The sequence below is a fragment of the Primulina eburnea genome, chromosome 3, assembly GCF_022965805.1.
Source record: "Primulina eburnea isolate SZY01 chromosome 3, ASM2296580v1, whole genome shotgun sequence".
Classification (NCBI taxonomy): domain Eukaryota; kingdom Viridiplantae; phylum Streptophyta; class Magnoliopsida; order Lamiales; family Gesneriaceae; genus Primulina; species Primulina eburnea.
In genome coordinates this window covers 27,188,231-27,212,842 of record NC_133103.1, presented here as the reverse complement: position 1 = coordinate 27,212,842, position 24,612 = coordinate 27,188,231, and positions in this window count along the sequence as shown.

The window sequence follows — 24,612 nt, the reverse complement described above, 5'->3', positions numbered from 1 at the left end:
GTCATGCATAGTCATATCTTCGAATCTCACGTCAATGAAGACTAATAAATCTAGTACTTCTCATTACCTGTCATGCATACTCATATCTTCCGAGTCTCACATCAATGAAGACTAATAATCTTAAGCCTTACACATTTCAACACCTCAACCGATCCTATGAAGTGGTATCAGAGCAGTTGAATCTTGTCTCCGAATATTCTTATTTACAAACTGGTCAACATGTCTTCATTCAACAAATACCGATGTTTTCCAGAGAAGACTTTGACGACTGGAAAATCTGAATTTAGGCTCATTTAGCTGCACAAGATGACAACATGTGGTATGCCATCATTGATTGTCCCATGAAAATTCTAAAAGAAAACACTGCAGTTGCCATCACTGGCGGGGCACCTCATCACATAGAAAAGCCCAGAGAGGAATGGACAACTGAGGACAAAAAAAAATCCAACCTAGACAATGTGGCTAAGGATAACTTATAAAAAACGCTGGATAAAGTCACTTTCAGCAAAATCAATATGTGCAAAACTGGAAAAAAAATATGCAAAAAACAGATCCAGCTATGTGAAGGAAACGAGCAAACAAAAGAGAACAAACTATCAGTTGCTGTTCAAAAGTTTGACAACATCAAGATGAAAGTTGGTGAATCCATGCATGATTATGATGAAAAGATCAGTGGAATTGTCAATGAACTGAATGCACTTGGAAATGTGTATTCAAACAAATAAGTGGCACTAAAAGTGATCAGAGGTCTTCCCAAAGAGTGGGATGTCAAGACCATGGCAATGAGAGAGTCAAAGGATCTTAATAAGATCGAACTTCATGACTTGTTTGCTGATCCAAAGGCTTACGAGTTTGAAATAAAAACCAGAGAAGGAGAGCCTTCTGCACCAACTGCCACAACTGCTTTAACTGCTACCAGACTGGAACCAACTGGTTCAGTTGACAAATCAGGTGATCAACTGAGCAATGATTCTATGGCATTGTTTGTCAGGAAATTGGGAAGCTTCATGAGAAGGAATCAAGAAAACTTCTAGAAGCAATATCAGAATAACCAATCCAAAGAAGAATCCTATGTTTGCTAAAACTGTGGCAAATCCGGTCATTTCATAACAGACTATCCTAAGCCAAAGAAGGACAGTTGAGTATCAAATGATAAGGGAAAGATGCCCTATGAGTACAAAACAAGGAATAAGAATGACAAGAAATCATTCAAGAAAAAGCATGAAGTGATCTTGGCTGAAGAGAGCAAATCAAAGTGAGCTGAAACTGATAGTGACGAGTCAGAACCAGAAAGCCCAAGTAGTTCAAGTGAAGATGAAGAGGAAGTCAAGTGCCTAATGGCAGATGATGCTGAATTGGAATCAGCTAGTGAACATGTATTTGATTTTAGCTCTACTGATTTCACTAATGAAGAACTCATTACCACCTTGCATGACATGGTAAATGAGTATCACAAACTTGCTCGATCATTTCAGAAGGTCAAAATTGAGCAAACTGATCCCAATGACAACAAAACTGAAACTGATGAGTCAATGATCGAAAATCAGCTTTGATATGTCAGATTATAACAGAGATTTCAAAACATACTGAACTGATTCAAGCTTGGAACAAGTCTTTAGTTGCACTAACTGAAATGCAGAATTCTCAAAAATCAGTTGATGATAAAAACGGGTTAAGGCTTTAACAATCATGATGAAAATTATGCATGTGATACAAAGCCAAACTTGAATGAAAACAAAGGAAAGTACATTACCTTTGTAAAATCAACCATGGTAAATGAATTTTCAGAACCTAGTAAACTAGTTGTTCAATTGATTGAAAGTAAGAACAAAGGCAAACGGCATGGTATTGGATATAGCTCTCAGAGTCCAACCGATACAAGAAACTGGTCACCTAAACGGCCAAGTCACAAAAATAAGTACTCAAGGAATGACTATTACAAATACTACAATTGTAAGCCAGTTCAGAAACGATATCAAAAGAATAGCTAGTTGAAAAGGATGCAAATCATACTGTTTCATCCTCACATCACACACATACTGCCAAAAATTTGAGAAAAACCATTTGGTACACAGTAACTGGGAAATCAGTTAGACTGATTCAAGTCTGGGTTCCTAAAGGACTAATCCGTTTAGGACCCAAATGAATATGGGTACCAAAATTATATACTGTGTGTGATTACAGGTAACAGGTACAAGCAAAGAATCACTTTGGTATCTAGAGAGTTTTTGTTGGCGACATATGACAGGAGATGCAAATTTTCTGTCTCAACTGATCAAATATACTGGACCAAACATCAGTTTTGGAGACAATTCCAAAGGTAAAACTCTTGGTAAGAGTAAGCTTATCCATGGTAACTTCACAATTAAAGATGTTTTGCTAGTGGAGAATTTGAAGCATAAATTTATAAGCATTAGTCGGTTATGCGACAATAATTTCTCAGTTCAGTTTGACAGATACACATGTTCAGATAGAGACTCAAGTGATGAGGTCATGCTAAATAGAAATCGTTGTGATAATACTTACAAAGTCAGTTGGACCGAACAACCTTATGCACCAGTTTGTTTTATTTCTTCCAAATCCTCTAAAAACTGGTTATGGCATAAGAGATTGAATCACTTAAACTTTAAATCTATTGCCTATCTGAGTAACCATGATCTTGTAATTGGTTTGCCCAAAATAGATTTTTCAAAAGACAAAATTTGTTTAGCATGTCAGTTTGGAAAACAAGTAAGATCTTCATTAAAAAACCGAGGTTGTAAATCATCTTCCTGATGCTTAGAAGTGTTGCACATGGATCTTTTTGGCCCAATACCAGTCATGAGTTTAGGGGAATGAAATACACTCTAGTATTTGTGGATGACTTTTCAAGATTTATCTGGGTAATTTTTCTCAAATCAAAAGACCAAACTGCAGCACAACTGATTAAACTCTTCAAAAGACTTTTAAATGAAAATTAGTTGGTATTGATCGAATAAGATCTGACGGAGGGACTGAATTCATCAATCAAAATCTTTCATCATTTTTAGAAAATATTGGAATCAAGCATGAGCTCTCAGCAGCTAGAACACCTCAGCAAAATAGTGTAGCTGAGAGAAGAAATCGGACCTTTAAAGAAGCTGCTAGAACAATGCTTGCTAATTCTGGTATTTTTCTCAAAGGTTTTGGGCTGAAGCAGTAAACACTGCGTGTTATACTCAGAACAGATCAATGATTAATAAGAACCATGTGAAAACACCTTATGAGATCTGGCATGGAAGAAAAAGTGTGGTTTTTTGTTTCAAGATATTTGGCTACAGATGTTTCATTCTTGACAATGATAAAAATAATTTAAAAGCCTTTGATGCTAAATCTTCAGAGGGAATTTCTTGGATATTCTTCAGTTAGCTAAGCATACAGAGTTTTCAATAAAAATTCATTAAATGTTGAAGACTCTATCCATGTTGTTTTTTATGAAACTGCATTAACTGATAAGCCAACTGATCCAGTTGAGCTAGTTTATCGATTTACAGAGATCAGTTTGGAGGATGATAATGATGAAGAAAATCATACGAAAAAAAATATCCTTCAAACATCTGAACCAGAGATACTAGATCAAACAGTTGAATAGAAACCTGCTTCTGATAATCAGTTTGTGGAGCAAACAGATGATATTCAATTACCAACTGAAACTGAAAACATTCAGATGCCAACAGAAGCAGTTGCTGATATGGAGCAGCAAACACTGAACTCAGATGGAAGAAATCACATCCACCAGAATTGGTGATAGGTAATCCATCTGACCCTGTAAGAACAAAAAATCAAATGCTTAACTTGTTTATTAATTCTACTTTTGTCTCACAACTGGAACCAAAGAAAACTGGCGAAGCTCTTGATGATCCTAACTGGATAAATGCTATGCAAGAGAAGCTAAATCAGTTTACCAATAACAATGTTTGGGACTTAGTTCCAAGACCAGTCTGTAAAACAATTATAGGTACAAAATTGATATTCAGAAATAAACTGAACAAAGATGGTTCAGTTGCACGCAACAAAGCAAGATTGGTATCACAAGGATATAGGTAGGATGAAAGAATTGACTATGATGAAACGTATGCACCATTTGCAAGAGTGAAACCAATCAGAATTTTCCTTTCCTATGCATCATTTAATAACTTCAAGGTCTATCAAATGGATGAAAAAGTGCATTTCTGAATGGTCAGTTGCAAGAAGAACTGTATGTTGAAAAACATCCAGGTTTTATCAATCACTCTTTTCCTGATCATGTCTATCATTTGAACAAAACTTTATACGGTCTTAAACAAGAACCAAGAGCTTGGTATGAGACACTTTCAAAATTCTAAACTGATCATGATTTCATTGTTGGATCAGTTGACAAGACATTGTTTAAATTTTCTAAGATTGATCATATATTACTTGTGCAAATTTATGTTGATGATATTATATTTGAGTCAACTAATACCAAATTATGTGAGAAGTTTTCCAATTTAATGCATGACAAATTTAAAATGAGCAAGATGGGTGAACTGACATTCTTTCTCGGAATGCAAGTGAAGCAACAGGATACTTGTATTTTTATCAGTCAGACCAAATACACGAAGGAATTGCTCAATAAATTTGGCATGGAAACATGTTCAGCTGCAAGCACTCCCATGAGTTTATCAGTTATACTGGACAATGATCAAAGGGAAATATCAGTTGAGACGTCACTCTATAGAGGTTTAATAGGTTCATTATTGTACCTAACTGCTAGTCGTCCTGATATGGTGATTGTTGTTTGCATGCGTGCTAGATTTCAAGCAAATCCTAAGCAATCACACTTTACTGTTGCCTAAAGAATTTTAAAATATTTAAAAGGCACTCAAAATGTTGGTTTATGATACACTAAAGACTCTTCTTTCAATTTAGTTGGATATTCAGATGCAGATTATACAGGATATAAGCTAGATCGTAAAAGCACCGGTGGATCATGTCAGTTTCTAGGAGACAGACTAATCTCTTGGTTCAGCAAGAAGCAAACATCCATAACTACTTCCACAACTGAAGCAGAATACCTTGCTGCTGGAAGCTGCTGTGACCAACTGCTCTGGATTCAGCAACAACTGAAAGATTATGGAGTTGATGCTAAAGAATCTCCCATATTTTGTGACAATACAAGCACGATTGAAATAAATTATAATCCAGTCCATCACTCAAGGACCAAGCACATTGTTATCAGACATCACTTCATCAGAGATCATGCTCTTAAGAAAGCTATCAGACTAGAATATGTATCAACTGAACAACAAGCTGCTGAAATCTTCACAAAGCCATTGGCAGAGACTAAGTTTTATCAATTTCGCAATATTCTTGGTTTAATTGATTTATCTTAATCAGTTTTATTGTTGCTTTGTCAGGTGCTGTTCATTTAGTTTATCATTTATCATTTAAATATTTATGAACTGATGTCAGTTACTCATTCATCAGTTCACTTGTTCGGTTCTTTAACTGTGTGTCAACTGACGTCAGTTGGTCATATATCAGTTATGATATTCAGTTCGTCAACTGATGTCAGTCATTAATTTATCAGTTATTGTATTCAGTTAGTTAATTATTTATCAACTGATGAAAGTGAAGTTTTTGCAGAAAGTAAAGAGACAACAATGATGGATTTCATTAAGCGTAAAATCGAAACCATACAACATTTTTCAGCTCTCTTCCTACAGCTTCCTGCCAATCATACAACCAATTTACAAGTTCTTGGCTATGAGGTTCTCTGACAAATTCAAAATTAGAGACTTTCTCAAGCTCATGCCATTCTTTCCACAGCATCACCTGCCACAAAACTATATCAGTGACTAGCTGAGAAACGTAACGGAAGTTAAAATGCCTGAAGTACTTTCTTGCTAAAGATCTTTGTTGAGCAGTGGAAACTGAACCGGGTCTCTGTATAGACTAAAGATCGTGGACTTTGTTCCAAGAAGACATCACCTTCAACTAGACAAATTCTTCGATGTCTTTCTTCATGTCTTCCAGTTCTCGAGCTCTTTGTGTCAATATGTGATGATTTCTGCTGCAGGCGTCTGAAATGATTGAACCAGACTCACTAGACAAACCGGACTCACTGGACATATTGAATTGTTTTATCTAACATTGTTTTGATATTACTTATGGACATGTCTCATTTAATATTGAAGAAGATAAAGAGACTCAAGTCAACTGAACCGTCTTTTGACTCTTACAGACTGAGTTTTTCCTACCTTTTTTTCTAAATTATATGCATTTATTAAGGGGGAATGTCAATTTGAAAAGATATCTGAAATGACAATAGTTAGTTGATCTCCAACTGAAATGACTGAGTTCTCAACTGGTCATTCAGCTGCTGATCTAACTGATCTTTTCAAATATGTTAACTGATAATTCGATTAATATTCTATATTAAATGATGTGAATGTTTGTCGAAGCATTAAATGTTGTCTTTCACTGAATAGTATTTTGTAACGTGGACCCACGCAATCCATTAATACTTTACACACGTTTTTGCCATACGTACACATATTTTCAATTAAAATTTTCCTGAACTGACATGTGTCCAATAATTTGAACAATCACCTACATTAGTACTACCCCCGCTTCAATTCAGTTTCTCGTATTACGCGCACATTCAAGCATTCATAGCAAAATTCTACTCTTAGAATACTCATTTTCGCAGATTTTCCTCAATCAAATGGCAAACCAGATCCCAGCTCACCTCATGAATGCTATGGCAAACGAATTCGACTAAGTCTTGATTGTAAAGGACAATGGAGTCAAGAAGGTATTTCTGAAACTGGAACAAGCCAGTTTGAAGCAATTTCTGGGATTATCTTCCCAAGAAATTATGTCAAAAAGGTTCAAGAACTCTACGCCACCTACTATGTCACTCAAGAAGGAAGTATAGCATCGACTGTAAATGGTCAGTTGCTGATCATTGAGGTTGAGTTCTTCTGCAATCTCTTCCAACTGCCTACTGATGGGCTAGCTAACCTTTACGAAGTGAAGGCATCCGATATTGAGAAGATGCAAACTACCCTCTCTGCTTCTAGTCAGAAGATCAAATTTTTTTATCCTAAGAATGAATTGAAGCCAGAGGTACAACTGTTGGCTGATATTGTAGCAAAGGGCCTCTTGGCATAGGCAGGATCTTTTCTTGCCCTCACTCTAGAGAAGTTTCAAGCTATGCTACAATCATGGATGAAAACAAGATGAACTGGAGGAACATAATCTTCAAAATTTTGAGGAATATGTTTCAACATCAAAGTAGTCAAAGGGCTTTGCGGTGCAGCTCGGCCATGTGCTGAAGGATAAAGGAATGGTGACTGATGATTCAGAAAAGTCATCAAAGATAAAGATTTTCAATGCCAAGACTGTCCAGCCACCTAAGCAGAAACTGGACATGTCACCTGAGCAGTTCATTCAAGTGAAGAAGGAAATTGGGATAGAAGGAGCTCCTAAATCAGTCAAGAAAGCACGGAAGGAGACTCTAAAGAAGACAATCAAGTGCAAGCTGATTGTCAGCGAAACCGATTCTGAGACGACTCCTTCTTCCAAAGTTGTGAAGAAGCCACGAATTTTGAAGACCAAGCCTACTACAACAGTTGGAACCATCCCATCTGATCTACTGATGCAGTCAGGAGCTGAACAGCCTATCAAGGCTGTCCACTGAAGGCTATTCCGACTGAACCCTCAACTGAGGATCAGTTGGCCCTGTCTACCATCCTTCCAAAGAAGAAAGTCACTGAATCTAGTGACAAAACTAAGCCTGCTAGAGTTAAGGGTCCACTGATTACTATTTCTGGATACACTTCCCTACCTCCTGCTAGACCTAAGGGAATAGTGATCAGAGAGAATATTGATTCAACTACAACAGGGTTGGGCATCCCTCATGCCCTAACTGATTCCAAGGGCAAATGGAAGATGCAAGAAGAACCCAGGCCAACTAATGAAATTCAAACGCACATTGATCTCATCTGGAAAGAGACCAATGAATTTGCAGCAAACAAAATCAAGACCTACAATGAGTGAGTAAAGTTCAGAACTGAAGTCTTTGCTAAACAGCTTCAGTAAAAGTCTAAACTGAAGAAGTTTATTGAACTAGAGACTGCCGTTCTGAGAGTAGTCAAAGCTTCTACAATTTTTCAAGCTCTGGAACGCAAGAGTTTTCTTTTCGACCAACTGAGAGCCAAGAAGTTTCAAAAAATAGTTGCTTAGACTCGTGTCTTCTCTGCTTACAAATGCAAATCAAGAATTGGGAAATGGATCTAGAACTGCTCATTCCAGCGGCTTCACAAGACTTATCAACTAATGAAGAGCCAGCTGAACAGTCAGTTTAAGAGCCACCCAAAGACTCAGCTGCTGAAACTACTCAACAGGCAACTGAACCTTCCACTTCAGTTGCCCAACCTACATCTCTATCTTCAGCACCTCAATCTTCCACTGCTAATCCAACGCCTTATAGTGAAGCTGAATTATCACTGGAAAATCTAGATGAGGTCATCAAATGAGTAACCTCTGATATTCAGCTGGACAATTCAAGATCAGTTGAAGATGTGATTATGACTGAAGAACCAGCTGTTCAATCTGTCAATTTTGAAGAACCAGCTGAGGAGCCTATTTGTGAACAAACTGAAGAGCTAGTTCAGTCAGAAGTTGTGACTGAACAGGCAGTTTTGGAACAAACTGTAAAGGAAGTTTCTCAACCAACTGAAGAACCAGTTGCTGAACCAACTGAAGAACCAGTCGTTGAACCAACCGAAGAACCTTCCTCTACTTCTGCTCTTCCAACTGTCTCGTCTCCTCCTCAGGAACCTACAACTGAACGTATTTCAGAAATAGTAATGAATAAAACAGAACCAACTGATGGTGCGATGGTTGTATTTACTCAACAAGAAAGGGAACATATTCCAGAAACTTCCGGTGCCATGTCTCTTGGAATTTCAGACACTGATGCCTTATTTGAAGAACTTCAAACCGTTCAGTCGAACCTTGCCAATATGATGAGTGCTATTTCTTCTATATAGTCTACTCATCTTGCACACACTTTGAAACTTAAATCGAACTATGAGATTACAACGGAAAGACTGAATCAACTAAATAAGAGTGTGACTGCTCTCTATTTGAAGATTATTTATTCTTTATTCTTTGTACGAATATGTGCATAGAATTAGATACTTACTTCATTCTTTGTACGAATCTGTATAATAGAAGAGTTATTTTATCTACAATGAAATCGAAGATTATTTTTAAGTTCAGTTGATCAGTTCATACTTTATAAGTTTTGTCAAACACCGAAAAGAGGGAAATTGTTGGAAACTTAATTTCGGTGGTTTGACAAACTAAGAGATTAAATTAATTGAACTAACTGATCACGAACTGACAGTTGACTAACTGAAGATTAGTGCGCTGGTTATTAAAGGCAACTGAAACAAGTCGAACTGAATTTGCAGAGTCAATTGACTGATCAGATGGAAATTGATCAGTTAATATATTCAGTTGAGAGCTTATCAGCTGATCATTCAGCTGTACACGTCATCAGTTGAAAAGGACATTCAACCGACAATAGTATAAAGCAGACCGCTACTCGTAGTGGAATGCCGCATTTCAGATTTTACAGTGTACGACTGTCAGAAGAATATTGACTTGAAAATCAACGGATATAAAGATTCAAATATTATTTAATGTTACCTTTGAAGAGAAGCCAATAAATAGGTGAGAAGAGCAGTTGAGAAACAATACAACAACCAATTGATCTATCTATTGTCAAACTTGTCGTTACCCTGCTGAAATTATATCTCTCATTCTAGAATCAAAAGCTCACTCTTATCCGATTTATTTGTATCATTTGAGGCTACCTTTTCAGCTTACTTGCACAAATCATTTTATTACTTATTTTATCTTAACTAGATCAGTTGTGCTAAGTCCAGTCGAGAACTGTGAGAAAGTTAGTAAACTAAGAGTTTCAGTTTTGGCAGTGTTAAGTCCAAACTGCAGTGGGTCTATACAAGTTTTGTATTGATCAAAGTCTTTTAGTGCATATCATATCCTTGTGATAGAAGGGTGACGCAGGTTTTATTCAATCTCGTAACATCCATAAATCTTCATGTTATTACTTCACTCATTTATTCTATCTTTCAGTCAGTTTATTTCTGCAAATGTATTCAATTAAACTGATTGTTATCGACTGAAAAGATTCCTAGTATCAGTTTGTCATAGAACTGACACTTAATTCGAAAAGAGTTTAAAAAATCGTGTATGTTTATTCAACCCCCCTTCAAAAAACATTTCAAATTCTCAACCAATCATATCAGTACCTGCAAGAACCAGTCGATTATGATTAACATTGATGATACCAAATTTTCCTGGGTCCGGTCTGGTGAGCTTGAGCTTCAGATCAACAATGTTTGAACCGGAACGGATGGAACTGTGGGGACCCGGACGCTAATCAAGTTCTTAATCATAATTGGGACTAATTAATCAATTAAAAACAGGGTCTAATTTTTTTTTCCTTTTTAAAATGCGGAACGTAGTGAAATTAAAACATATATACATATCAGTATATAAAATACAAGTCCTGTATTGCAACACATTTATTCAAACTAGGGTTTGACAACTACTATCAAGTGTTCAACCCTATCTCTAGTCCAAGTCCGGTGCCACCACTCTAATCACGATCTCTCTCTTCATCTCCTGGACCCTGATTCTGTCCCACCTGTTGTCAAGTACACATACAGACAAGACAACAGCCGGATAAACCGCTGAGAATATACTCCCAGTATAAATCAACGAAACATGCAATCATATAAACAATATAAAGCATGTAATCAGGTAACAGATATATGTAACAAAGTCTGGAACATAATCAATATCAAACTGTCGACAATACTCGTAGCTACATCATTCAGACTAGACTCAGTCCTAGTCTAGGGATCCCGATTCCAGAAGTTGGCATGCATATATTGTAAGGCTCGAGAATTGTCGGTTGTTATTGATGCTAGACTTGAAGCCGTAAGAATGCATGACATTTAAATGAGGATTTTTGAAAGCATGGCCGAAGCCACACCGCACCCGCGGTACAGGAAGGACAGCACCCGCGGTGCATTGAGAAGAAAATTGGTGAATTTGTGCGAAGCCACACCGCACCCGCGGTAATGCAAGCGCCGCACCCGCGGTGATCGAGATTCAGAAAATATTATTGCTGCCGAGAGCTTAGCGCACCCGCGCTCTTAAACTACCGCACCCGCGGTAGTGCGTGTCATTTGAACAACATGAACACTCGTCCCTTTGCATGTAATATGTAATAGGTGTCTTTATTTTCTTTGGCATTCAGAATAAGAACCGAGCTCTTTCTCCAAATAATCCTCAAGCTTCAAGGTGGATTAGAACCTTGGTTTGGCAAGATTTATGCATCCGATTTATATTCCGAGTTAGGATTTGTGTTCCTCTCTTTGAAGGCTACAAGAGGATATTTGTATTGACTACTTGGTATTCGAGATTTCGGTTCGACACAGACTGTGCGACAAGAAAGGTATAATTCATGTGGTCACGGGATTGCACAACTCGATTCAGACTTGATACGAGTTTCCCTAAATCACATACTAGATTGTTATTACATTTGATTATGTAATGTCTTATTTATTGCGGTATATTCGAGTCCTGAGATAGGAGATATTGGCAGATTTGCCAAAACTAGACGTTTCGGTGTATCGACGCATAGGAGCAGATTTGCTATATGTGTAGACCCTCGATACAGAGTTGACCGAAGTCTAGGAATAAGACGTACCGTTGCCCCGAGTGGTTGGGTAGGTGACAGACCGTCTTATTCATACGGGATCCCTAGATTAGAAATGAGTCGAGTCAAGATTTAAATGTGAATACAGATTTGTATTCTTCTACATGTTTAGATTTACATTCATGTTATTTGATAGATGCTATGCTTGTGTACATGATTTATGACATTGCATGCATTCATGTTTTATACTGGGATATGTTCTCACCGGAGTTATCCGGCTGTTGTCGTGTCTGTATGTGTGCATGGCAACAGGTTGGGCAGGATCTGGGTCTCGAGCTAGATGAGAGATTGACGATAGCGTGGAGATCACGGGCGTTGCAGATTTCTAGTGTTTTCCTTTTGACTTGTACTACTTATGTTGTAGTTGGGATTTGAACACTAGCGTATGATTTTACCAAACAGACATGTATGTATATTATGTTGTTTATTTAATATCAAGACATGATATGCTTTAGTTATACATTTAAATTAATGTTAAAAGCAAAATTTTGACCCACATTTTCGAACAAAGATCCAATTAAATCCCAAAAGAATTGAGTTAGAGCCCGGGTCCCCACATATATCGACTAACAGTAATAGAATAGACTCCAGTTCTATCCACGCCGATATGGTATCGATCAACAGTAATAGAAAAGACTCCAGTTCTATTCACATCGATACGGTATCGATTACCAGTAATAGAGGAAGCTATTATTCTACCACATCAATATAGTACCGATTAACAATAATAGAAGCAACTCTAATTCTATCCACATCGATATAACATCGATTAACAGTAATAGAAGAGCTACTAATCTATCCACATCGGTACAATACTGATTAACAGTAATAGAAAAAGCCACCATCCTATCCACATCGATAGCCAAACATCCAGTGACAGACTTTGGCACATCCGCTAATACACCATCTTATGACATCGTGCAATGTGCCCGTGGTGATCCCACCACTAACGGCACTTCTGTCATAAGATGACTCCTCTAATACCTGCTGTCTAAAATCAAGAGAACAAGTATATCAATCGACTCAATGCAAATATCAATGCAATAAAGTAAAGTATGTGATTTAGGGAAACCCAAGTCTAAACCGACTCAAGTCCATCTCCCAATACCACATTGACTTATACCTTTCTTTCGTCAGTTCCTGGCTCAGTCGAAGTCCTGTACTCACAGCCTGTCTGGCAATGACAATATCAATATTTCATTCTCAATTCAACTCTGAATCCGATTAATCTGAATTAATTCCAATCAGTGGCACATCTATACAATCTCAGTATTCTCGTCAATACCATATCACCAGATATTAATTACAAATCATAACCCATATCCGATATAATTTGTAATCAATCGATAATCAACATCTATTCAATTCTCAATCAATATAATCAGAAAATCATAACAATTCCAGAATCAATCTGTTTTCTGATCTGACTTCGATTCTACGATGTCTAACATGTCCAGAACACCATATATGAATTATATCAAATTCCTACAATATCATAATTTCAAATGATAATAAAACTCAATGAAACTTACGTCCAGTTGTAGCTCGTGTCGAGAGGAGTACGGTACTGTGTCCGGATTCAAAATTTGATAACCGAATATTGTACAATCAAATTTCTAAGCAAAATTGAAACTTAAAGCTTCTATGGAGTTCTCGCTCGTTTTCTTCTCTGGAATGTGAAATTGGAGATTGTGATATATGTATCAAGTTATATGGTGGTGACAAGTGTCCCACTCAAGTCATATTTGCGCTTTAGCCCCTGAACTCTACACTATTTGCAATTCAGTCCTCAAAACTCTTTTTAATTCCATTTCAATCCTACTTAATTACAAAAATCGTGGAATTTAATTCATCATTGCAAAATTCGTAATTTAAATAATCTCGGATTAAAGCGATATAATCTCGGGCCTTACAGGAACACTACCGGTCTATACAGACTAATGGATATCGCAAGGTGTCGAAAATTTTTCCGACGTGACCACTCTGAAATTTTGATCGGATTTAGGAATAGAGAAATAGGAAGATGCGATAGGCAAAAGTTAATATCTTGATCCCCCTGACCATGAAATAGACATGGGTATTTATAGTGGTTGAGAGGACTTCTTCCCATACCATGTCGTAGTCTATTTTAGGTAAATTTCCTTATAAAATTCATTTCTTCTCCAATCACTGCAAGTTCGGGCCGGATTTCTCGTCACATCTAATCATATGGCGAGATTCTAGCATTTTTAAAGATTATTCACGCTTTTGACATCTGAAAAAGTTCTTAGGATAGGAACAAGACACTTGGGCCTGAGTTTAGTGTCACAAGCATCTGTTCTTGACAGAACCCTGCTCCGGACGCTGGTTGGGCTCGGATACATGTTGTTCGGTCGAGCACCGGGGCTCAGCCACTAGGGCTATGTCGAGCCCTACCTCGAGCTTGGCCGAGCACCAGGACTCGGCCACTAGGGCTCGGCCGGTCCCTATTCTGGTGCTCGGCCAAGCTCTGTCCAAGACTTAGCCGAGCACCAGGGCTCGGTTATCAGGGGTGCGGCTGAGCTTGGTGCTCGACCGATGTGTTCAAGAAGAACGGCTGAGCTCGTTTAGAGATGGTACCGAATTCGGGTTAGTCGTTCTCGACGGGTTACGTTTAAGGTCCTCAGGATGAAATAGGATTCAAGCGTGGTTGAATATTTGGGGGCATCTGTAGTAACCCCCCTTGTGATCTAAATGAAGTATTGAATTTTAGACCAATGAATTGTTATGATTTAGCTTTAATCCCTTGAGTTCAACATTGGTTGCGAGAAGATATAGACCGTTCAAGTTATTTTCAAGATTTTGGTTGGCTAGGATCGGACGGTGGTATGGATCCCGAGGCCTTTGAACAGGCATGATCCTAGTCGTCTATTCATGATTTAATCAGATGACTCTCCTTCGTCTGACCTTCTTATAAATATGGCCTTCCCTTCATTCTAAATTCTCATAATTCTCTCCATTTCTCTCCCCAGTTACAAAGCGTCTCCCGCCCTTTCGACGTTCTCGGTTCGTCAAATTGTCTTGAGTTCGGTAACCTCTCGCTCCCGACCACTTTGGTAAGTTCTTCTTCCTATGTTAATTGCAATACATTGGTTAAGGCATGGATGAAGCTATAAGCACTCCTTCCCCCTCCTCTTAGAAGACTTCGGTGGAACTTCCTTGGTACGAAATTAAGGCTTCGGTCCTAGGGTATGATGATGTCTCTAGGATTATAGAGTTATTTGGATTATCTTTGGATATTGATATTCAGATCCCTGAGATTATAGATAGGGCTCATCTCCCCCCGACGGATATTGAAAATTTTACTTGGACCAACTAGAGATGGGTCTTTGGTTTCCTATCCCCAGGATAGTTCAGTACCTATGTGATCACTATCTTATATGCCCCAATTAATTAGCTCCCAATTCCTTTAGCACGCTTCTGGCTTTAGGAATATTGTTTAGGTATTTTGATATACCCCTCTCTGTATCATTCTTAGATCGCTTTGTGAAAATCAAAAGAAAAGAAATTGGTCGATTTTACCTATCACCCCGGCCCGGGTGTATTTTTTGGGCGGGAACCCTTCGTCTCACAAAGGTTGGATGAACAGATATTTTTATGTAGAGTCTAAGCCTCTTCCTTGGCACTGCGATATGGCTTGGGTCGAGCAGTTCACCCTTAGAGATCCTCCCGCACCTAGGTGTGCCATCGACCTGACCCGCTTCCTCGCTAGTATCTCAGAAAGGTGTTTTGATGTCAAGATCCTGGTCCAAGATGATCTCATTTTTGAATTTAGGTTCTGCAAAAAAAGTGTCGAAGTGGAGGGGGACATAGGTATATTTTCCTCAGCCTTTCCACTTTCCCATTGAAAACCTATATTATGGTGATTCCATGTTTCTTTTGCTTCTTATGTCTCCCCTTCCCCAACATCTTAATTTTCTTCTTCTCTCTTTTTTTTTTGTTTTACAGACGAAAGGATCATGAAGTCGGAAATGCTCTAGAACATGAAGAGAAGGAAAGGTGAGATAGGAGTCTCTTCAAAATCCTCCACTGCTGAGGCCAAAGGAAACAAAAGAAAGTGCCCATGGAGTCTGATGGACAGCCAATGAAGAAGACTCTCAAGACCACTGCTTCGTTCCCGACCCCCCTGTAAGGCTCGAGATTAATAGTCTTCATTGATAAAATACTCGGAAAATATGAGTATGCATGATATAGAGTTTGAGATTTGATTTATTAATCTTTATTGACGTGAGACTCGGAATATATGAGAATGCATGACGTGTAAGGAGAGGAGAAAAGACACGAGAATTAGAGTTTTGCAAGACCGCACCCGCGCCCAGAGCATGAGTGCACCCGCGGTCATGCAATTGTGGATTTTTGCAAGAAAAGCCGAAGCTACACCGCACCCGCGGTGCAACCAGGACCGCACCCGCGGTGCATGGACAGAAAGTTGGCAAATTTTATTCGAAGCAAGACCGCACCAGCGGTGCAAGAAGACCGCACCCGCGGTGGTGTGACCGCACTTGCGGTCGTCATTTTTGGAAAATAAAAGCCATGCCGAAGCATGAGAGCACCCGCGGTGCTAGAGTGACCGCACCCGCGGTGCTGCATGCGAGAAATCCACCTCTTCATCTTGAGTTGACACATGGCAGGGTATATATATATTTCGAACCTGAATCATTCTTTCCTCATTTTCCAGCAGCTGAGAACGAGAATAAGGGAAAGTTCCTTCAAGCCTTCTTGAGGAAGATTTTGAATTGTGAGAAAATTACACGTCCAAATTGTAAATCAAGTGGAGATTCTTATTCTTTGCATCAAGAGCTTCAAAAGGGTATAAGTTTCATTCAAGTACAACATGTTTTGATATATATGTGTTGGGGAAAGATTGATATGATAGAGATTATGTGTTTATATGATTGTAGTGATTGTAGAACCGTGAACGGATCGAGTATCGGATATCATATGCAATTGTTACTATGTTTTAGCATATTTAGAGTTAAATATGCAGATTTTAAGTACTATCATATGCTTATGATGAATAGGAATTGAGAATTATGAATTGGTGATAGATGTTGAGATTGGAGTTGATAGGTATCGCGAGATCACGCAGATATGCCGTCGAATGTTATTCAGATTTAATTGTAAGTCCAATATGTATTGAATTGATTGAGAGATTGATGGAATGTACATTGGTGATTGCCATTTCAGATTGAAATTGACAGATTCGTCTTCGAGGCTTCAACTACGACAAGAAAGGTATAATTCATGTGATTGTAGGGAAGATACGACTCGAATCAGATTTGATTAGAGTTTCCCAACAAAATCACATACTAGATTTATTAATGTTTATATCTTTTGATATGTTACGATTTGTTTATAGATTATGTTCAAATCTCCTGATATGATAATGATGTGTTTATAGATTTATATTCAAGCATTGAGATAGGAGAGTCATTGACAGATTTGTCAAAATTAGACGTTCGGGGTATCGACGCATAGGAGCAGATTTCCTCCGATTGTAGACATTCGATACAGACACGACCGAAGTCTAGGAATAAGATGTACAGTTACCTCGATTGGGAGGGTAGGTAACAGACAGTGACGTCTTATTCACCCCGGGATCCCTAGAGTAGAGTCAAGACATGAGTTGATTTGCATAGCATGCGTATATATGTTGGTTTCATAGACTATGGAACCTATGATGTAGATCACATGCATTATATTGTGTTTTATGATTTTATTATGCATATGCATGTATACATGTTTTATACTGGGATGTGTTCTCACCGGAGTTTCCGGCTGTTGTTATGTCTGTATGTGTGCATAACAACAGGTGGGACAGGATCTGGGTCATGACAGAGATGAGTTCGAGTTAGAGTGGTGACTACGGGCACAGAAGATCACTAGTGGTGTCAGACTGGACTTGTACTACTTGTACTTTATGGTTTGTAATAAACATTAGAGATATGTGGTATTAGAACAAGACATATTTGTATGTTTGTATAATAAGTAAAGATTTTATACTTATTTATATACATTAGAATTAATGTTAAAAAGCGAAAATTTGACCCACATTTTCTCGTAGATCCATTTAATCCCAGATAGAATTGAGTTAGAGCTCATGTCCCCAACATGAGCTCTAATCAGATTTGATTAGAGTTTCCCAACAAAATCACATACTAGATTTATTAATGTTTATATCTTTTGATATGTTACGATTTGTTTATAGATTATGTTCAAATCTCCTGATATGATAATGATGTGTTTATAGATTTATATTCAAGCATTGAGATAGGAGAGTCATTGACAGATTTGTCAAAATTAGACGTTCGGGGTATCGACGCATAGGAGCAGATTTCCTCCGATTGTAGACATTCGATACAGACACGACCGAAGTCTAGGAATAAGACGTACAGTTACCTCGATTGGGAGGGTAGGTAACAGACAGTGACGTCTTATTCACCCCGGGATCCCTAGAGTAGAGTCAAGACATGAGTTGATTTGCATAGCATGCGTATATATGTTGGTTTCATAGACTATGGAACCTATGATGTAGATCACATGCATTATATTGTGTTTTATGATTTTATTATGCATATGCATGTATACATGTTTTATACTGGGATGTGTTCTCACCGGAGTTTCCGGCTGTTGTTATATCTGTATGTGTGCATAACAACAGGTGGGACATGATCTGGGTCATGACAGAGATGAGTTCGAGTTAGAGTGGTGACTACGGGCACAGAAGATCACTAGTGGTGTCAGACTGGACTTGTACTACTTGTACTTTATGGTTTGTAATAAACATTAGAGATATGTGGTATTAGAACAAGACATATTTGTATGTTTGTATAATAAGTAAAGATTTTATACTTATTTATATACATTAGAATTAATGTTAAAAAGCGAAAATTTGACCCACATTTTCTCGTAGATCCATTTAATCCCAGATAGAATTGAGTTAGAGCTCATGTCCCCACAACAGGTGGTATCAGAGCAGTAGGTTCTGTAGACTGAGATATAATAGAATGAGCGGGGTAGATCGAGTCATCTTCCTTGCTTTTGATGTGCTAGCATGATTTATTGCTTTCCATATTATGTGTTGTTGTATTATCTGATTTGATTTACAGCATATAATTGCCAAGCCTGGATCAGAACTGATTCTTGATCAGAGGTATATGATTAGAGGAAGGCTGGGACAGATGGTGTAGACTGTATACTAATCTGTTTGATTATCAGATATGCCGCCTAGAAGAATACCGCAACCGGCTGCAGGACAAGTGCCAGAACAAGAGAGTACGTCAGGTACTCAGATGGACGTGACCGCTACACCAATGGAGACTCTGTTGAAGCGGTTTCAGTCGTTCCGACCCCCGACTCTGAAAGGCACGGAGAATGCAGCTGATTGCGAGAGCTGGCTGGATGACATAGAGATGCTGTTCGAATCACTTGCCTACTCAGATGAACGTCGGGTGAAACTGATCGGCCATCAATTGCAAGAAGTGGCCAAGAGTTGGTGGCTAACGGCAAAACGAGCCCTAGAACATCGAGGTATTGATATTACTTGGAAAGTTTTTAAAGATGAATTTTATCAGCGTTTCTTTCCAGTATCATACCGAAAAGACAAAGGGGCGGAGTTCGCCAATCTAAGACAGGGGCAATGGAACATCGAGGAGTATGTCGCCAAATTCTCTTCCTTGCTTCGATTTGCACCACATGTAGCAGGGAATGATGAGGCAGTTGCTGATCAGTTCATAAACGGCTTTAATCCGGATATCTTCACCTTGGTGAACACGGGGCGACCTAATACCTTCTTTGAGGCGCTGAATCGAGCAAAGAGAGCAGAGGCTGGTTTGATCAGACAGCGAGGAGCTTCCTACAGTGTTCAGGGTCAGAGACCGACGCCACCGTCCGCCGTACAGTTTCCACCACCTCCTCCTCGATATGATAGTGGAAGCGGTAGTGGCAAGAAAGAGTTTTTGAAGGCTAAGGGGAAGCAGTTTAAGAGAGTTGGGAGCAATTCGTCGAGCTCCAGTGGATCCCGACAGAGAGGTCAGGGTCAGAGTTCAGAGTACAGTGGTGTTTATTGCAGTTCGTGTGGTGGTAGGCATGTCACAGAACAGTGCTAGGGAATGATGGGCAGATGTAATTATTGCAGACAGCCGGGACACTTCGCCAGAGTTTGTCCCCAAAAAGGTGCCCAGAGATTTCAGGGTGCAGGGTCATCAGCTTCAGTAGCTCAGCCCGAGAGGCAAGCTTCGTCTGTCCATTCCTTTCAGCCCACGCCTACACAGTCCCAGCCTAGAGCCAGAGGTGTCCAGACGGTGAGCCAACCTCCCCGACAATAGGCTCAGGTGTTTGCATTGACAGAGGAACAGGCACAAGATACGCCAGATGACGTAATTTCAGGTACCGTCCCTATTTCGAGAGCTCCTTACCGGATGGCACCGATAGAGTTGAAAGAGTTGAAAGCACAGTTAGAAGATCTTCTGGCCAAGGGATACATTAGACCTAGTGTGTCTCCTTGGGGTGCTCCGGTGCTATTTGTGCGAAAGAAAGATGGCTCTATGAGATTGTGTATAGATTACAGGCAACTAACACAAGGCAACGATAAAGAACAAATATCCTTTGCCTAGAATCGACGATTTATTTGATCAGTTGCAGGGATCATCTATCTATTCCAAGATTGACTTGCGATCTGGATATCATCAACTCAGAGTTCGAGATGTTGATATACCGAAGACAGCATTCCGAACCAGGTATGGACATTATGAGTTTGTTGTCATGCCTTTTGGTTTAACGAATGCTCCAGCGATATTTATGAGTTTGATGAATCGCATCTTTCAGAGGTACTTGGATGAGTTTGTGATTGTTTTTATTGATGATATTTTGGTATACTCAAAGAATCTGAATGAGCATGCCAATCATTTGAGAATTGTGTTGCAAACACTAAGAAATAAAAGATTATATGCTAAACTGTCCAAGTGTGAGTTTTGGCTGAGACAGGTTGTCTTCTTGGGTCATATCATATCTGGAGATGGTATTTCTGTGGATCCAAGTAAAGTTGAAGCTGTGATCAGTGGGCCTAGACCGACTTCTGTGCCAGAGATACGCAGTTTCATGGGTCTAGCGGGGTACTATAGAAGATTCATCAAAGATTTCTCCAGTATTGCGAAGCCGATCACCCAGTTGACACAAAAGAATACGCCATTTGTGTGGTCTGAAGATTGTGAGTCGAGCTTTCTAGAGTTGAATAAGAGTCTGACCAGTGCACCTGTCTTGATGATTCCTTCAGGTACGGGTGAGTTCGTTGTATATTGTGATGCATCTCACAGAGGGCTGGGATGTATTCTTATGCAGCGAGGACACGTGATAGCATATGGATCTAGACAGCTGAAGCCACATGAGACTCGATACCCAATTCATGATCTTGAATTGGCAGCTATCGTCTTTGCATTGAAGATTTGGCGTCATTATCTTTATGGCGAGAAATTTGAGATCTATTCCGACCATAAAAGCTTAAAGTATCTATTTTCTCAGTCAGAATTGAATATGAGACAGCGCAGATGGCTCGATTTGCTGAAATACTTTGATTGCGAAATCAAATACTATCCAGGGAAGTCAAATGCAGCAGCAGACGCCTTGAGTCGAAAGGTTTGTGCTTTATCCTTGTCGACAATAGGTGTTTCGAATTTAGTTGAAGATTGCTGTTTGTCGGGATTAGCATTTGATACAGGTAGTAGACCATTACTACTTTCTTCGATTCAAGTTGAGCCAGATTTGATTATGAGAATCAAAGAAGCACAAAGAATTGATCCCAACGTGCAGAAATCGATTGCAATGGTCAGATCAGGGCATATATTAGAATATCAGGTACGTGATCATGTGCTATATGTGAATAACCGTCTTGTAGTGCCAGATGTTTCAGATTTGAAACAACAGATTATGTCAGAAGCACACTGTAGTCGGTTTAGCATTCATCCTGGAGGCCGTAAAATGTACAACGACCTGAAGACACAGTTCTGGTGGAAACAGATGAAGACAAATATCGCAGAATATGTATCTAAATGCTTAAATTTCCAACAAGTGAAGGCCGAGAGAAAGAAGCCCGGAGGTTTACTTCAGAGTTTGTCTATTCCAGAATGGAAATGGGATCACATTTCCATGGATTTCGTGACGAAGTTACCTCGTTCTTCCCGGGGCTGTGACGCGATTTGGGTCATTATTGATCGATTGACCAAATCAGCTTGCTTTATTCCATACAGAATGACCTACCGACATGATCAGATGGCAATTTTGTATGTCAGAGAGGTAGTCAGATTACATGGTGTGCCGAAATCTATCGTATCAGATCGTGATCCACGATTTACTTCACACTTCTGGCACAGTTTACAACAGGCTCTAGGTATGACTTTACATTTGAGTACTGCTTATCATCCTCAGACAGACGGACAGTCAGAGCGGACTATCCAGACTTTAGAGGATATGTTGAGAGCCGTAGTGCTAGATTTTGGCACTAGTTGGCAAGATTCCCTACCTCTTTGCGAATTCTCATACAACAACAGCTATCAGACAAGTATTGAGATGGCACTGTTTGAAGCTTTGTATGGCAAGAAATGCAGATCTCCGTTGTACTGGGATGATGTATCTGAGGTACCAGAACTTGGACCTGATATGATACGTGAGATGATTGAAAAGGTAAAGATCATTCAGAAAAGAATGAAGACGGCACAAGATAGGCAAGCGAAATACGCCAATATCAGACGTAGACCGTTAGTATTTGAAGCAGGAGACAGAGTGTTTCTAAAGATTTCCCCTTTCAGAGGGATTGTCAGATTTGGCAAGCGTGGAAAGTTGTCTCCGAGATACATCGGTCCTTACGAGATTCTTGAGAAGATTGGCGATCGCGCATACCGACTTGCTCTTCCTCCTTCTTTATCCGGGAAACATGACGTTTTTCATGTATCGATGCTACGCAGATATATGCCAGATACCTCTCATGTCATCCACCCTGACGAAGTTGAGCTTGATCAGACTTTGAGCTATGTTGAAAAACCGATACAGATTCTTGATCGGAAAGAAAAGAAGCTCAGAACAAAGACTATTCCGCTCGTGAAAATCCAATGGAGTCGTCATGGCATCGAAGAAGCGACTTGGGAGACAGAAGCAGATATGAGACAGAAGTATCCTAAGCTATTTACATGATGTAAGTGATTCTTCAGTCTTGATTATATTACTTTCATATATGCTTCCATAGATTGCTTGTGATTTCGAGGACGAAATCATTTCTTAGAAGGGGAGAAATGTAAGGCTCGAGATTAATAGTCTTCATTGATAAAATACTCGGAAAATATGAGTATGCATGATATAGTGTTTGAGATTTGATTTATTAATCTTTATTGACGTGAGACTCGGAATATATGAGAATGCATGACGTGTAAGGAGAGGAGAAAAGACATGAGAATTAGAGTTTTGCAAGGCCGCACCCGCGCCCAGAGCATGAGTGCACCCGCGGTCATGCAATTGTGGATTTTTGCAAGAAAAGCCGAAGCTACACCGCACCCGCGGTGCAACCAGGACCGCACCCGCGGTGCATGGACAGAAAGTTGGCAAATTTTATTCGAAACAAGACCGCACCAGCGGTGCAAGAAGACCGCACCCGCGGTGGTGTGACCGCACCCGCGGTAAGAACAAGACCGCACCCGCGGTCGTCATTTTTGGAAAATAAAAGCAATGCCGAAGCATGAGCGCACCCGCGGTGCTAGAGTGACCGCACCCGCGGTGCTGTATGCGAGAAATCCACCTCTTCATCTTGAGTTGACACATGGCAGGGTATATATATATTTCGAATCTGAATCATTCTTTCCTCATTTTCCAGCAGCTGAGAACGAGAATAAGGGAAAGTTCCTTCAAGCCTTCTTGAGGAAGATTTTGAATTGTGAGAGAATTACACATCCAAATTGTAAATCAAGTGGAGATTCTTATTCCTTGCATCAAGGGCTTCAAAAGGGTATACGTTTCATTCAAGTCCAGCATGTTTTGATATATATGTGTTGGGGAAAGCTTGATATGATAGAGATTATGTGTTTATATGATTGTAGTGATTGTAGAACCGTGAACGGATCGAGTATCGGATATCATATGCAATTGTTACTATGTTTTAGCATATTTAGAGTTAAATATGCAGATTTTAAGTACTATCATATGCTTATGATGATTAGGAATTGAGAATTATGAATTGGTGATAGATGTTGAGATTGGAGTTGATAGGTATCGCGAGATCACGCAGATATGCCGTCGAATGTTATTCAGATTTAATTGTAAGTCCAATATGTATTGAATTGATTGAGAGATTGATAGAATGTACATTGGTGATTGCCATTTCAGATTGAAATTGACAGATTCGTCTTCGAGGCTTCAACTACGACAAGAAAGGTATAATTCATGTGATTGTAGGGAAGATACGACTCGAATCAGATTTGATTAGAGTTTCCCAACAAAATCACATACTAGATTTATTAATGTTTATATCTTTTGATATGTTATGATTTGTTTATAGATTATGTTCAAATCTCCTGATATGATAATGCTGTGTTTATAGATTTATATTAAAGCTTTGAGATCGGAGAGTCATTGACAGATTTGTCAAAACTAGACGTTTGGGGAGACGTTTGGGGTATCGACGCATAGGAGCAGATTTCCTCCGATTGTAGACATTCGATACAGACAGGACCGAAGTCTAGGAATAAGACGTACAGTTACCTCGATTGGGAGGGTAGGTAACAGACAATGACGTCTTATTCACCCCG